Source organism: Papaver somniferum, unplaced genomic scaffold (genome assembly GCF_003573695.1).
Source record: "Papaver somniferum cultivar HN1 unplaced genomic scaffold, ASM357369v1 unplaced-scaffold_70, whole genome shotgun sequence".
NCBI classification, from domain to species: Eukaryota; Viridiplantae; Streptophyta; class Magnoliopsida; order Ranunculales; family Papaveraceae; genus Papaver; species Papaver somniferum.
Genome location: NW_020649860.1, coordinates 2,522,086 through 2,534,377, shown reverse-complemented (window position 1 = coordinate 2,534,377; position 12,292 = coordinate 2,522,086). Strand labels below are relative to the sequence as shown.

Here is a 12,292-nt window from a genome sequence, read left to right as displayed (position 1 = left end):
GTAGTTATGTAGAGTTATTTACCTCCGAATGGCCCCAAAAACGAATTCCTCAGAAAATTTCAAAACTCAGTATTCTTATCCTTTACAATCGGTAATAGTTTAACATTATTTGACTGCCGAATATAACAGTGGCCTCAAAATAAAATTTCCGAAAACTTGAAAATCGGATGTTTATCGATTAAAGTTATCTCCCGGTTATTTATATTCGGCTGTTTTACTATATATTTTAGCTTCCGATTATATCATTTTTTGCACTCAGTAAACTGTGTACATTTATTTGCATAAATCGGGTGTTTTGGGTAACCGATAGGATTCCGAATATAAAGTATTCGGAAGTTTGACTTATTTAATTACCTCCGAATATATCATTTTTTTCGCTCAGTAAACTGTGTACATTCATTTGCATAGATCGGGTGTTTTGGGTAACCGATAGGATTCCGAATATAGAATATTCGGAAGTTTGACTTATTTAATAACCTCCGATTATTGTATAATAATTTGTTGCTTTCATATGCAGGCCGTTGAAGAGTTTGTTGATGACTTCTATTTGAGGCCCGACACTTCCCTATACTATGCAAACGATTTGATATACTCATTACTACTTTTTTCTTTTTTTCAAAATTTATATGTTCAATGGTTATGCTTATTAGGTTTGTTTTGTTTTATGCACGTTTAGACATTTGGAAGTAAGAAGGAGGCAAAGGAATGGCTTATGAACAAGGCAAAAGATAACATGTGCGTGGTAGTTCAAAATAATCATGTTAGTGACACTCGATTTGAAATGATTTGTGAGCGAGGTGGGACGCGAAAGAGTCACGAGGGAAAGAATAGTAAGTACATACGGAAGACGAATAGAAAATACCGAAGCAATACCAAGAAGATAGGATGCTCATTTAAGATTGTCTTCTATAAGCCCGATGGTATTAAAGGTAAAGAGTATAAAATGTATAAAGTTGATAACGGTTGCCACAACCATGATGATCCGTTGGATTTAATTGGACATGTAATGGTTTCCAAGTTAAAACCACATCAAATGCAAACGGTGAGGTCTATGCGGATCCAAAAAGCGAGTGCGATCTTAAGTAAAATAAAGGCGGACGATCCCGAAAACTTGTCTTCTTTGTCTACAATTAAGTCGGCCCTAGCTACGATCAAAAGGACTGATTGGGATGGTAGAACGGTCATGCAACAATCGGAGTGGTTAGCGGAGTTACACGGATACACCTTGAGAAGGGAAGAAAAGGATGGTATAGTGGTTATTGTAACGGATAACGATCAAGCCTTAATGCATGCAATAGCGGTAGTGTTTCCGGAAGCCCAAAACTTGCAATGTACGTGGCACATTCAATGCAATCTCAAAACCAATTGTCATCATCATTTCCAAGCTAAAAGACCAAGGAAGGGTACCAAGAGGTCAAAGGAAGAGGATGAGCGCATTAGTAAATTAACCTTGGAAGAACGTAAGGAAGAGGATAGGCTATTTGAAGAAAAGTGGAAGGAGGATGGAATAATTTGGAAAATGTTCATGAAAGCATGGGACAAAATCGTTTGGTCGATGACCGAGGAAATTTACGAATGTAACTTGAAGAAATTTGAGGATGAATACAGCAAGGACTACCCAAAACCGGTTGAGTATTGTAAAACACAATGGTTAGCGATTAAGGAGAGGTTTGTGTTTGCATGGACATATGAATATCGTAACTTCAAGAACGAGGCGACAAGCATTGCGGAGGGGTCTCATGGTAGACTAAAGAAAATACTAATTGGTAGTCAAAATGGAGTTGTGTCGATCCAAGAAGCAATCCATGAATTCACCAATCGTGATCTCGTAAAGATTAGGAAATGTATGCAATTTAGTGTACACCAATTCCCGATGGAACATATTAAGGAAAAATTGCTTCTAAGGGGAGTTGTTCATAAAGTTTCAAGATGGGCAATAAATCGCATGATGAAACAATTGAAGTTATATAAAACTTATGATTACGAGAATACGGTTTGTGTTTGCAAGGATATGATAGGTATTGGACTCCCATGTCGTCATAAGTTGGGTAGGTATGTTGAAGTGATTGACATCGATGATACTCACCCATTTTGGAAGCAATTAAATTTCACTCCGAACACCCCGGTAGTTGATGGTCCGTCTTTCTTCGAGTCGGAATTGTATGCACGAATAGCCGAGCGCTACGCTACATCAAACGGCACCAAAAAGCAAATATTGATGCATAATTTGGAGGAAGCCCTTCACCCTTGTTTAAGGGAGGTTGATGAACCTATTAAGCAAAAGAACACCGGTAGGCCGAACACCGAAGTGTCGAGGACCATCCAAAGAAAAGAGTTGAAGGAGTATTTGTCTAATAAAAGAATATTGTCTAGGCACGAGTGTTCGGAAGTCGAATTTGAAGATGAGCCGGAACCTAAGAAAAGAGGTCGTCCAAGAAATGATCAAAGTGGACCAACCATCCGACAAGTAAGGCCAAAGATCTCTACAGAGCCTTCTCAAGTAAGTCAACCCAATGTTGTCGAAAAAGTTGTTGAGCAAATGAACGCCTCGCAACAAACCCAACCAATGGAAATTCTTACTATAAAAGAGGACAAAGGCACTCTTCGTTGCCCTAGAGATCTTAATGGAAGACCAAATCGATCCACATATACAATATACAAAGAGTATTTGGAACAACTCCCTCCACTTATCATTCCATTTGTTTTGTCGACCGACGAGGTTGATGGGGATGGAAATTGTGGGTTTCACGTTGCTACGGAACAAATGGGTTACTTTAGAGAGGCGGATATCGAAGATGTCACCCAATGCCAATATTTAAGAAATAAGATGGCGGTACAACTAGTGAAGGACAAGGGTTTTTATATGGAGATGATGAGGCGAGGAGATAGATACGACAAAGAACAAGAGTTCAAAGACTTAGTTGCGCGTGTGAAGTGTCGAAAGGGATTGAAGACAATCGGATCCAAGTATTGGATGACAATGCCTAAATTTGGATATCTCCTAGCGGACGTTTTGAATTGCGTGGTACATTTCTTCGTTCCTCCTATGTATGGACTTAACATGACGTTTGCACCCACAAGAACGGCTTGCGACGAGTCGGTTAAAGATAGAAGAATCGTAATGGCATTTGTGAATGAAATGCATTTTATCGGTTTAAGAGTAAAGAAAGATTGTCCGTTACCTCCGTTGAGTAAGTGGCACGATTACTTCCCGATGAACCATTGCAAGGATTGGGTGAAACAATATGAGTCCAACATGGTTGATTGGGATCGTGTTATGGACAACAACTTTCCCGCTGAGTTACTCGAATTGATCCCCTCGGATGATGACGATGTTTGATCGTTTTTTTTCGAGGCACGGCTATAATTTTTTTTGAAACTATGTAATCGGAACAACAGTATTATAACACTTCAATACGATTAATCATATTCGGGAATTCCATATTTTATCAAACCGCCGATTAATATTAAAAATTTGAATTTACAGCACTCAAACATCACATGTTATTCTTTTTTCCCAGTCCGAGATGCAACAATCAACGCGGCTTCGAAATGTAGAAACGACTCTCCTCTCCACTTGGAATAAGCATCTTGTGCCGCAAACCTGTCGTCTCTGTGCCTAGCAAGAATACGGTTGTACTCGGTGCACAATTTTATAACATGGTGCACCCTTGAAGAAACATGGGATGGTTCATAATTGTGGCGTGGCTTCTTGTACTTACCAACAAAAGGACCCAATGAAACGTTAATCCAAAATATACGATCGTCCTGCTGTTCTTCGGGTAGATCTTTCACAATGTAATAATTTTTTATCCATTCGGTCTCTTCCTCAACTTGTTTTAATCTTTCTCTATGATGGAATTGTTCTTGACCTCGCTTCTTAGCCTTGATTTCCTCTTCCTCCTCCTCCGTTGCCACTAACGATGGTTTAATTTTTTTGGGTTGTTTGTTCCTTTTTTGTATTTCTTCTTCCCTTGCTGCAATTGATGTAGTTGTTCGCTTGCATCTTCGAAGTATGTTGTCGATTGATGATGGACTTGCCATTGAAAAGGTTTTTCATTCAGATTTGTTACTCAATAATAACTGAGAGGGGTTACCCTCCTTATATAGATTAGAGTTCCAATGGATCTAATTTTTGAAAATATGGCCGTTGAGGTTTCGTATCATTGGTGCACTACAATCGGTTGTTAACGATACACGTATTACCTTCGAATAAGACATTCGGTGGAAACCTTAAATTCTTATCTACCGGTTAAGTTGGTATTTCTAAACACGACTATATTATTCGGAGGATAATTGTTTTGTAAAGTTCTGAATGTACGATGGCCCAAAAATCAGAATTTGGGAAAAACTTATACTTTTCAAATTTTGAAATTGAAATAATCGGAAGTATAATTAGTTACCCAAACTTCCGAATATGGGCTGTCTAACATTCTATATTGGCCCTTGGAACCACCTAGAGCCAAGGTGTGGTTTGTTTTGAACTTGCTATATTCGGAGGATAATTGTTTTGTAAAGTTCTGAATGTACGATGGCCCAAAAATCAGAATTTGGGAAAAACTTATACTTTTCAAATTTTGAAATTGAAATAATCGGAAGTATAATTAGTTACCCAAACTTCCGGATATGGGATGTCTAACATTCTATGTTGGCCCTTGGAACCACCTAGAGCCAAGGCGTGGTTTGTTTTGAACTTGCTATATTCGGAGGATAATTGTTTTGTAAAGTTCCGAATGTACGATGGCCCAAAAATCAGAATTTGGGAAAAACTTATACTTTTCAAATTTTGAAATTGAAATAATCGGAAGTATAATTAGTTACCCAAACTTCCGAATATGGGCTGTCTAACATTCTATATTGGCCCTTGGAACCATCTAGAGCCAAGGCGTGGTTTGTTTTGAACTTGCTATATTCGGAGGATAATTGTTTTGTAAAGTCCCGAATGTACGATGGCCCAAAAATCAGAATTTGGGAAAAACTTATACTTTTCAAATTTTGAAATTGAAATAATCGGAAGTATATAACATTATATTGTCTTCCGAATAAATACTGGCCCCAAAATGGGATTTTTCCTATATCAGAAATTTTGAGATTTTTCAATATATATATATATATATATTCGGTAGTGAGTGTACTTCCGAATACTGTGTGTCTACTTAAATATATTCGGGAGACAAAAAATTCATTAAACTACCGATTATTACCAGTTTGTATCAAGGAAGATATGACCAACAATATTCGGCCGATAACCATCAAATATTTCTCCCGAATACTGTCGATGTTCTTGAGAAATGAAGAACACGACTACATTCGGAAGTAAAGGAGCATGAATATCGCCCGAATCTGGATAAATAACCGAAAACCCTAGAATTATTTTTTCTCGATTCGCCGAATTAAAGCGAAATAAACCCCAAAAATGATAGATTCTTACCTAATTGGGGCCATTTGACTTTGGAGCGGAAATTTTTTTTTCTTCCACAATCGAAAGATAATAGGAAACTGGAAGAAGAAGAGTTGAAATGAGTAGAATTGTTTTTGATTTGGTTTTCATACAGTTTTACCATAAGGGCATTTATGTAACTTCAATATCATATAGGGTACCCCTTAACTAGAGTCTTTGGCTGGGTATAAATTGATGGCCCCTAAATCCTTTGGGGTGGCCCCTAAAAACGCCAGGTTTGTAATCCTAACCAAGTTACCGATATATTACCAAGAATCTCCATGTAAAAATAGTGACGGTGCAACTTTAGATGGTTGGCAATATCCCAATTATGACTATTCGACTTGCATTCAGGACGATGCAAACAACAGTTGGAGTTTTTGTGGTGTTGTAACTATGCATATAGGAAGGATTTGACACAACGAATGGTGGCAAGTACAGAAAATAGTAATTTCCTGCAACATTACTACACTTAAGTACCCCCACCATTCTTAGCACGGGAGCTATGGCGGTGTTGTAGACTATGCAGATTGGGATGCTTAAGTACCATCAGTTTGCTTATCATTCTAGAGCCAGTGGATTCTGTTTTTATTGGGGTAAGTCTTCTAGCCAATATGTGTACTGTGTACTCTTAATTCATGGACCCATAAAAACTTTCAGTTTTTATTGATTTTTATTGTTTTGAAAATTTCATGAATCTTCTAACGATTTGTGAAAGCTTAATTTTTTGGTTTCCAATATATATTTTGTGGATTTGAATATGTACCACCACTAAAGGTCTTTCTTGCATTCCACGGGCACCCGCAATATCTGTTTTTCCTCCATATGGTGCGATTTTATCATCATGGATTGATAACCTAATAAATCATTTTCAAACTCTTCATTTGAATGATGCACATGGTATCTGAAATTGAATTAATTATTATTGATAAATCGGTACCTGAGTGAATGTTTTCCCCTTAATCATTACAAGTAAAAAATAATTTTGTATCAAAATCTTCGATACTTTGTCGTTGCTTCAAAGTAATATTTCGAAAGAAGTTGTCGAGGATGTCAATGCACAACACATATTTAACGTACTTTATACCTCATGTTCGTTTATTTTTTGGACTTTTATATCCTCATATTTGTTTATATATTTAGTTCTTTTTATAAGTATATTTATATGAGGGAGGATCCTTCACACTTTTATTATCACATCATCTCACACGTTGGACGCCATTTTGCGAATAAAAACCAAACCGTAATGGATTTGGAGCTAATATTTTGAAAATATGTTCCTATTACGAAGTTCTACATGCTTACCAAAAATGAGCACATTCCTAAATATGAAACCTCACAATCTACCGGTCTTAATTTCGACGGCCAGAAATCCGTTGATTTTCAACGGCTCATTTTCAAAGTAGTAGATGGTGGTGTTATATGTCTCGGAATACGCTCATTTTTTATAAGTATGTAGAAAATGATAAGAGAAACATATTCCCAAAATATTAGTTTCAAATCCGTTACGGTTTGGTTTTCGTTCGCAAAAATGACGTCCAACATGTGAGATAGTGTGATAATTAAAGTGTGAGGGAATCCCTCCTCTATTTATATTTAGCTTCACTTAAGAATTATTTATATTTAGCTTCACTTAAGAAAGTGTACAATAGTGTATAATTTTTCCAGAACCAAACATAACCATTCCCACGGATCCTATCAGAGGAATTAGTTTTTCCATACGTTATTGCTTTTTGTTTCATTTCTAGGCAATTGTTTTCATTTGAAGTACATGAAAAATTCTCCCTGGGAAGGCCGACAATTTTGGTTCATTATTTTGTTGGTGATGTAATTTTCAGGAAGGGCATGTTGATAGGAGCAAGCGATTGGGAGCTTTGGAGGAGGAGGTAAAAAGGAAGGAGGATGAAAATATTCCAGAAGAGGAATTAAAGGATGGCATTGTATCTATTGGTGGGTACAGTGTGTCGTAATAGTCTAGATTATAATGTGTACTCATGAGGTTTTTCTTTCTTCAGCACTACTTCTGGTTTGGAGACACCAAATGTCATTGAACTGCGAGAGCCACAGAGAAAAGAACTCAAGGGAAATATGTACCAAGTGAGTAAATATCCGTGTCACAAATTGTTTCTGGGACTTGCTCGGAACAACATGCACGTATTATGTATCATAATTTACTGTTTCAAAAAAGGCAATGAAAATCATCTTTGGTAGTTTTCTTGAATCATAGCTTCTTTCCTAGACACATACTCCAGGGCGTACATGGATAATTCTGAAAAAAAAACATACTTCCTCCGTCCCACCATTAAGTGACATAGTTTGAATTTGCACAAATTTTAAGGCAAGTGGGAGAGAGTGGCTTTCTATTATTTTTTCCATATTTGCCCTAAAAAAAACTGAAATACCAGCTACGCCTTCCCTCCAATCTCAAAATTTTCAAATCGACAAATTCACAATTTCAACTTTCGTTCTCAATACAAAAACCCAGAATATACGTGATCGGAGACATTCATTCTTTTTTTATTTCAGAATTCCTAAAAACCAGTTTGATTTTTACAAAAACAAACACAAATTGAGATCTCTGTTTACTGTAAACTTCAGGTGATTCAATCAGAGATTTCTCTTCACTCATAAACTTCAAGTTTGATTTTTACAGAAACAAAGTTCCAAAATCAAATTCAGATCTCTCTTTACTGTAAACAGGTGATTCAATCTGAGATCTCTATTCACTCACAACTTCAGGTGATTTGTATGTACCCATGATAAGTACTCCATCTGAAAAATCAATAAGATAAAGTTCATCAAATCTCCACCTGAAAATGAGATAAATTTCAGATCTGAAAAATATCAAATCGAATTCTCAAAGCAGGAGTATTGTAAAGCAGGAAAATCAATTTGAGTTTCAGAATAAGCAAAACTTCTAAGGTAAATCTCTAACTCTTTACCTCATTTTCTAATCATCTTAAGTTGTGAAGCATAGTAGCAGATGTAGAACATTGCACATGTATGAGCAATCAATTGATTTTAACAGATTTCAGAAAGAAAGGTCAAATTAACTGAAGAATCTGCATCATCTAATTTTCAATTACAAACAATTCATAAGAACTGGACCAGATCAAAACACGGATATATGGGGAGTATCATTTTCAAGTCTCCCCCATGTGACATGCACAATTCAGTTTGTAACAACATAGTATGGTGAACACATTTCAACCCTTTTTTCTGCAATAAAACAGATGCAGGATGCAATATTAAGCTTGATATCAGAAATTTGCTTTTGAAAGAAGAACTATTAAGCTTATCGCATGTGTGCTTGAATACAATATCAGAAATTCAGCAAAACTCTAACATGTGTGCTTTATTGCATGTCCCGGAACACCTGTGCTCTTTACAATTTCCTAGTTTTGCATGACATCTAAGTCTTCCATTTCATGCTTGGATTTCACATCCAAGGATTTGCACTGTAAGATTATGTCAATACATTATCCAATAGTTGTAGAAACTGCACATATACTAAGCTAAGTTATCATTTGGTCTTCAACTGTAAGCAGGTTGAAAATACTGAAGGTTTAGATCAACTACACCCTTGTTTTACATCAAAGATTTCTAGTGTCAAGCATCATCAAAGATTTCTAGTGTCAAGCATCAGACTCCTTGTCCAAGGTTGCATCCATAAACTAATGAACTCTAACTGAACTAATTAGTAATACTTTTTGAATTAACTAAGGTGATGGAGATAATCGAGGAGCTGGAGGAGATTGAGTTCATTACGAACAATGAAGAGCTGGAGGAGGAGTACATGATGAATAACGAGTACATGATGAATAACGAAGAGATGGAGGAGATGGAGTTCAGTATGAACAATGAAGAGCTGGAGGAGGAGTACATGATGAATAACGAGTACATGATGAATAACGAAGATATGGAGGAGATGGAGTTCAGTATGAACAATGAAGAGCTGGAGGAGACGGATTCAAGCCCTTGTTTTCCAGAAACAATCACAGAAACTCTTGAAGAAACGACACATGCCGGAGAATCAGGTGTTCCCACCAGAAATAAAAAAAATCTCACAAATGAACAACATCTAAGTATTTTCCATTTCTTATTGAAAGAGAGTAACAACGTAAGAGTGCGAAAAGGCTCGGTTCCAATGGCAGCGCAACTATTTTCAGTATCAGAGTCTACAGTAAAATGTATATGGAAACGGGGAAAAGATTGTAAAGCAAAGGATTTACCTTTTGACGTGTATTCACGAAAACCAACCAGAGTTGGTCCTAAACCCAAGAAAGTTGATTTAAGCAAGATTATGGAAATACCATTGCGACAACGTACTAGCATAAGGTCCATTGTCGAAGCTCTGAATATTCCCAAGTCAACTGTACATAGATACGTCAAGAAATGAGCAATTAAAAAACACATGAACGCAATAAAACCAGCCTTCACAATAGACACCAAGAAAACACGGTTAAAATTCTGTTTGGGAATGTTTGAGCTTAAGCCTTACAAGGATAATATAATGGTCAAGGCCAATTATGATGTTATACATATAGATGAGAAGTGGTTCTTCATGACAAAAGCAACAGAGAATTACTACCTTCATATGGAAGAAACCGAACCATATCGTACATGTCAAAGTAAAAGGTACATTAAAAAAGGTCATGTTTTTGGCAGCAGTAGCTCGTCTTAGGTTCGATGAGTTTGGGAATGAAGTTTTTAACGGAAAAATAGTATATTTCCTTTTGTAACAAAGGAGGCAGCAAAGCGAACGAGCAAAAATCGTCCGGCTGGAACACTCGAAGATAAACCAATTGAATCAGTGAACAAAGACGTTACAAGAGCTTGTTTGATTAATAAATTATTACCAGCCATTCGGGAAAAGTGGCCAAACTACAATGGGGAAACTATCTATATCCAACAAGATAATGCGAAACCACATATTAAAGTGGATGATGAAGAATTTTTAAAAGAAGCCGCAAAAGAAGGTTTTGATATTAGGTTGAGATTCCAGCCTTCACAAAGTCCCGACATGAACGTTCTTGATCTAGGGTTTCTCAGGGCTATACAATCGTTACATCACAGAGAGGCGCCTACTACTGTTGGCGAACTTTTGTCGGCTGTGGATAAAGCATTTAATGAATTATCGACACAAGCTCTGAATGACGTATTCCTCTCATTGCAACTATGCATGGTAGAGGTTCTAAAGCTTCATGGAGGAAACAATTATAAATTGCACCATATAGGGAAAAAGAAACTTGCACGCATTGGTGAACTTCCTACTCAAATTGAAGTGGATAAGAATCTGGTGAAGGAAGCAACTAATTACCTCTCATGTTTAAGACATTTCTGCAATGCTGGCGAAACACATGGCAATGATATCATTATATAGTTTCTGGAACAAGCCTTCCAGCTGCTAGCAAAGGTTACTTCAGCAAACCATACATAGTTTCTCCATCAAGAAAACCTCGAATGGTTTTATCTACAGAGACAAACAGTCACAATAAGTTGTTCATTTTCATGTAATTTTACATGGTTTCATTTCACTGTGTTGGTATTTTCATGTAATTTTACATGGTTTCATTTCACTCAGCCTGTAATCTTTACACTCATAAGTTCACATGAAGATAAGATAAAGCTTTTGCTATCTCCAGGCAAATCTTATGCCTTGTTGGCCAGTTCAAATTCAGTCGCTTTCTTCTTTACCTAAGATGGTGAAATTTCTAGTAACTTACTTTTGCTAACTTTATTGTACGTTTCAAATATGTAAGGCCCTCAAAAAAAAGATAGGGACCTATAAGGATGTAACTCAAGTTACATTTTTTAATCTAGAGTATCATGAAACCTTACTTCTTAAAAGTTTGAGAACAAAACAAGTGGAACCAAATAACGAGCAGGACACACATAAAAACAAACCTGAAGCTGATTCAAAACAAAGCGCAGACCCTTGATTGTTGCATTGACAAAAGAAACATTTGAGTTATCTCTAGCTTGAGAAATCCCTCCTAGCTCATTCATCAACTTTTTGTGTGTATCCATCGCATCATCCTCGTTAGCAGGAGCTGAAAGCTTTTGCAGGGTGACTAATGCAAACTCCAATGAGTACTGAAAATTGAAAGAAACCATACCAATTTATACACAAAAAACCACCACCTACTTCACATTTAAAATGCATGTCTATCAGCATCAGAAGTCCTGATATTGGTATGTGGCCTATTAGTAAAGTAATGTGGTTCTTTACAAGTCCCCACCATTTTTACATTTTGTTTGCACTTGGAAGCTGCAACTAGGCTGCACAAGAATGTCACGCAGAGTTGATTGAGGGAAAGGAGAAGTTACCTTTGCTACCGATGCAGATCATCATTTTTTATGCAACACGCATTAGTTCACTTCAACATTCATTCATTCATCACCATCTTACCATCCTTCCTGCATCATCATTTCATCTCAAACTCGTCTTCAGATTTTAGTTTAATACTCCCTTCTATGGAGTATCAGCTGCTCATTCTTCTTCTTCCCTGTATTCTCATCTTCATAAGAGCAAACCCCATAAAACCCAATTGGTCTTGTTCCTCATCATCTCCTGCTCTCACACAAAACCCATAACAACAACTTGATTTCTGTAATTTGAGCAGTAGCAAACCCATTTGAGAACAACCACCAATTCCTTATGTTACTGACAAACCCTAAATCCACCATTTCAGTTCTTCAAACAGATTCAATCCATCTTCATTCAACAACATCTGCTTCAATTTCTTCTCTCACGGCTCAGATTCATCAATTCAGTCAAACCCATATCTTCTTTCTCTTGATTTCCCAGAAACAACATCTTCTTCATCTTGATTCATCAATAAAATTTGA

At 36.8% G+C, this 12,292-nt stretch overlaps 1 long non-coding RNA gene across 1 annotated transcript; it reads right to left on the bottom strand.

Annotated features, from left to right (window-relative positions):
• Positions 1–8,045: 8,045 nt before the first annotated feature.
• Positions 8,046–10,819, bottom strand: LOC113343952. Its single transcript, XR_003357490.1, has 2 exons — positions 10,761–10,819; positions 8,046–8,212 (listed from the first exon to the last, which is right to left on the bottom strand). It is a non-coding gene; the product is annotated as an uncharacterized LOC113343952 (long non-coding RNA).
• Between the last annotated feature and the right edge of the window lie 1,473 nt (positions 10,820–12,292).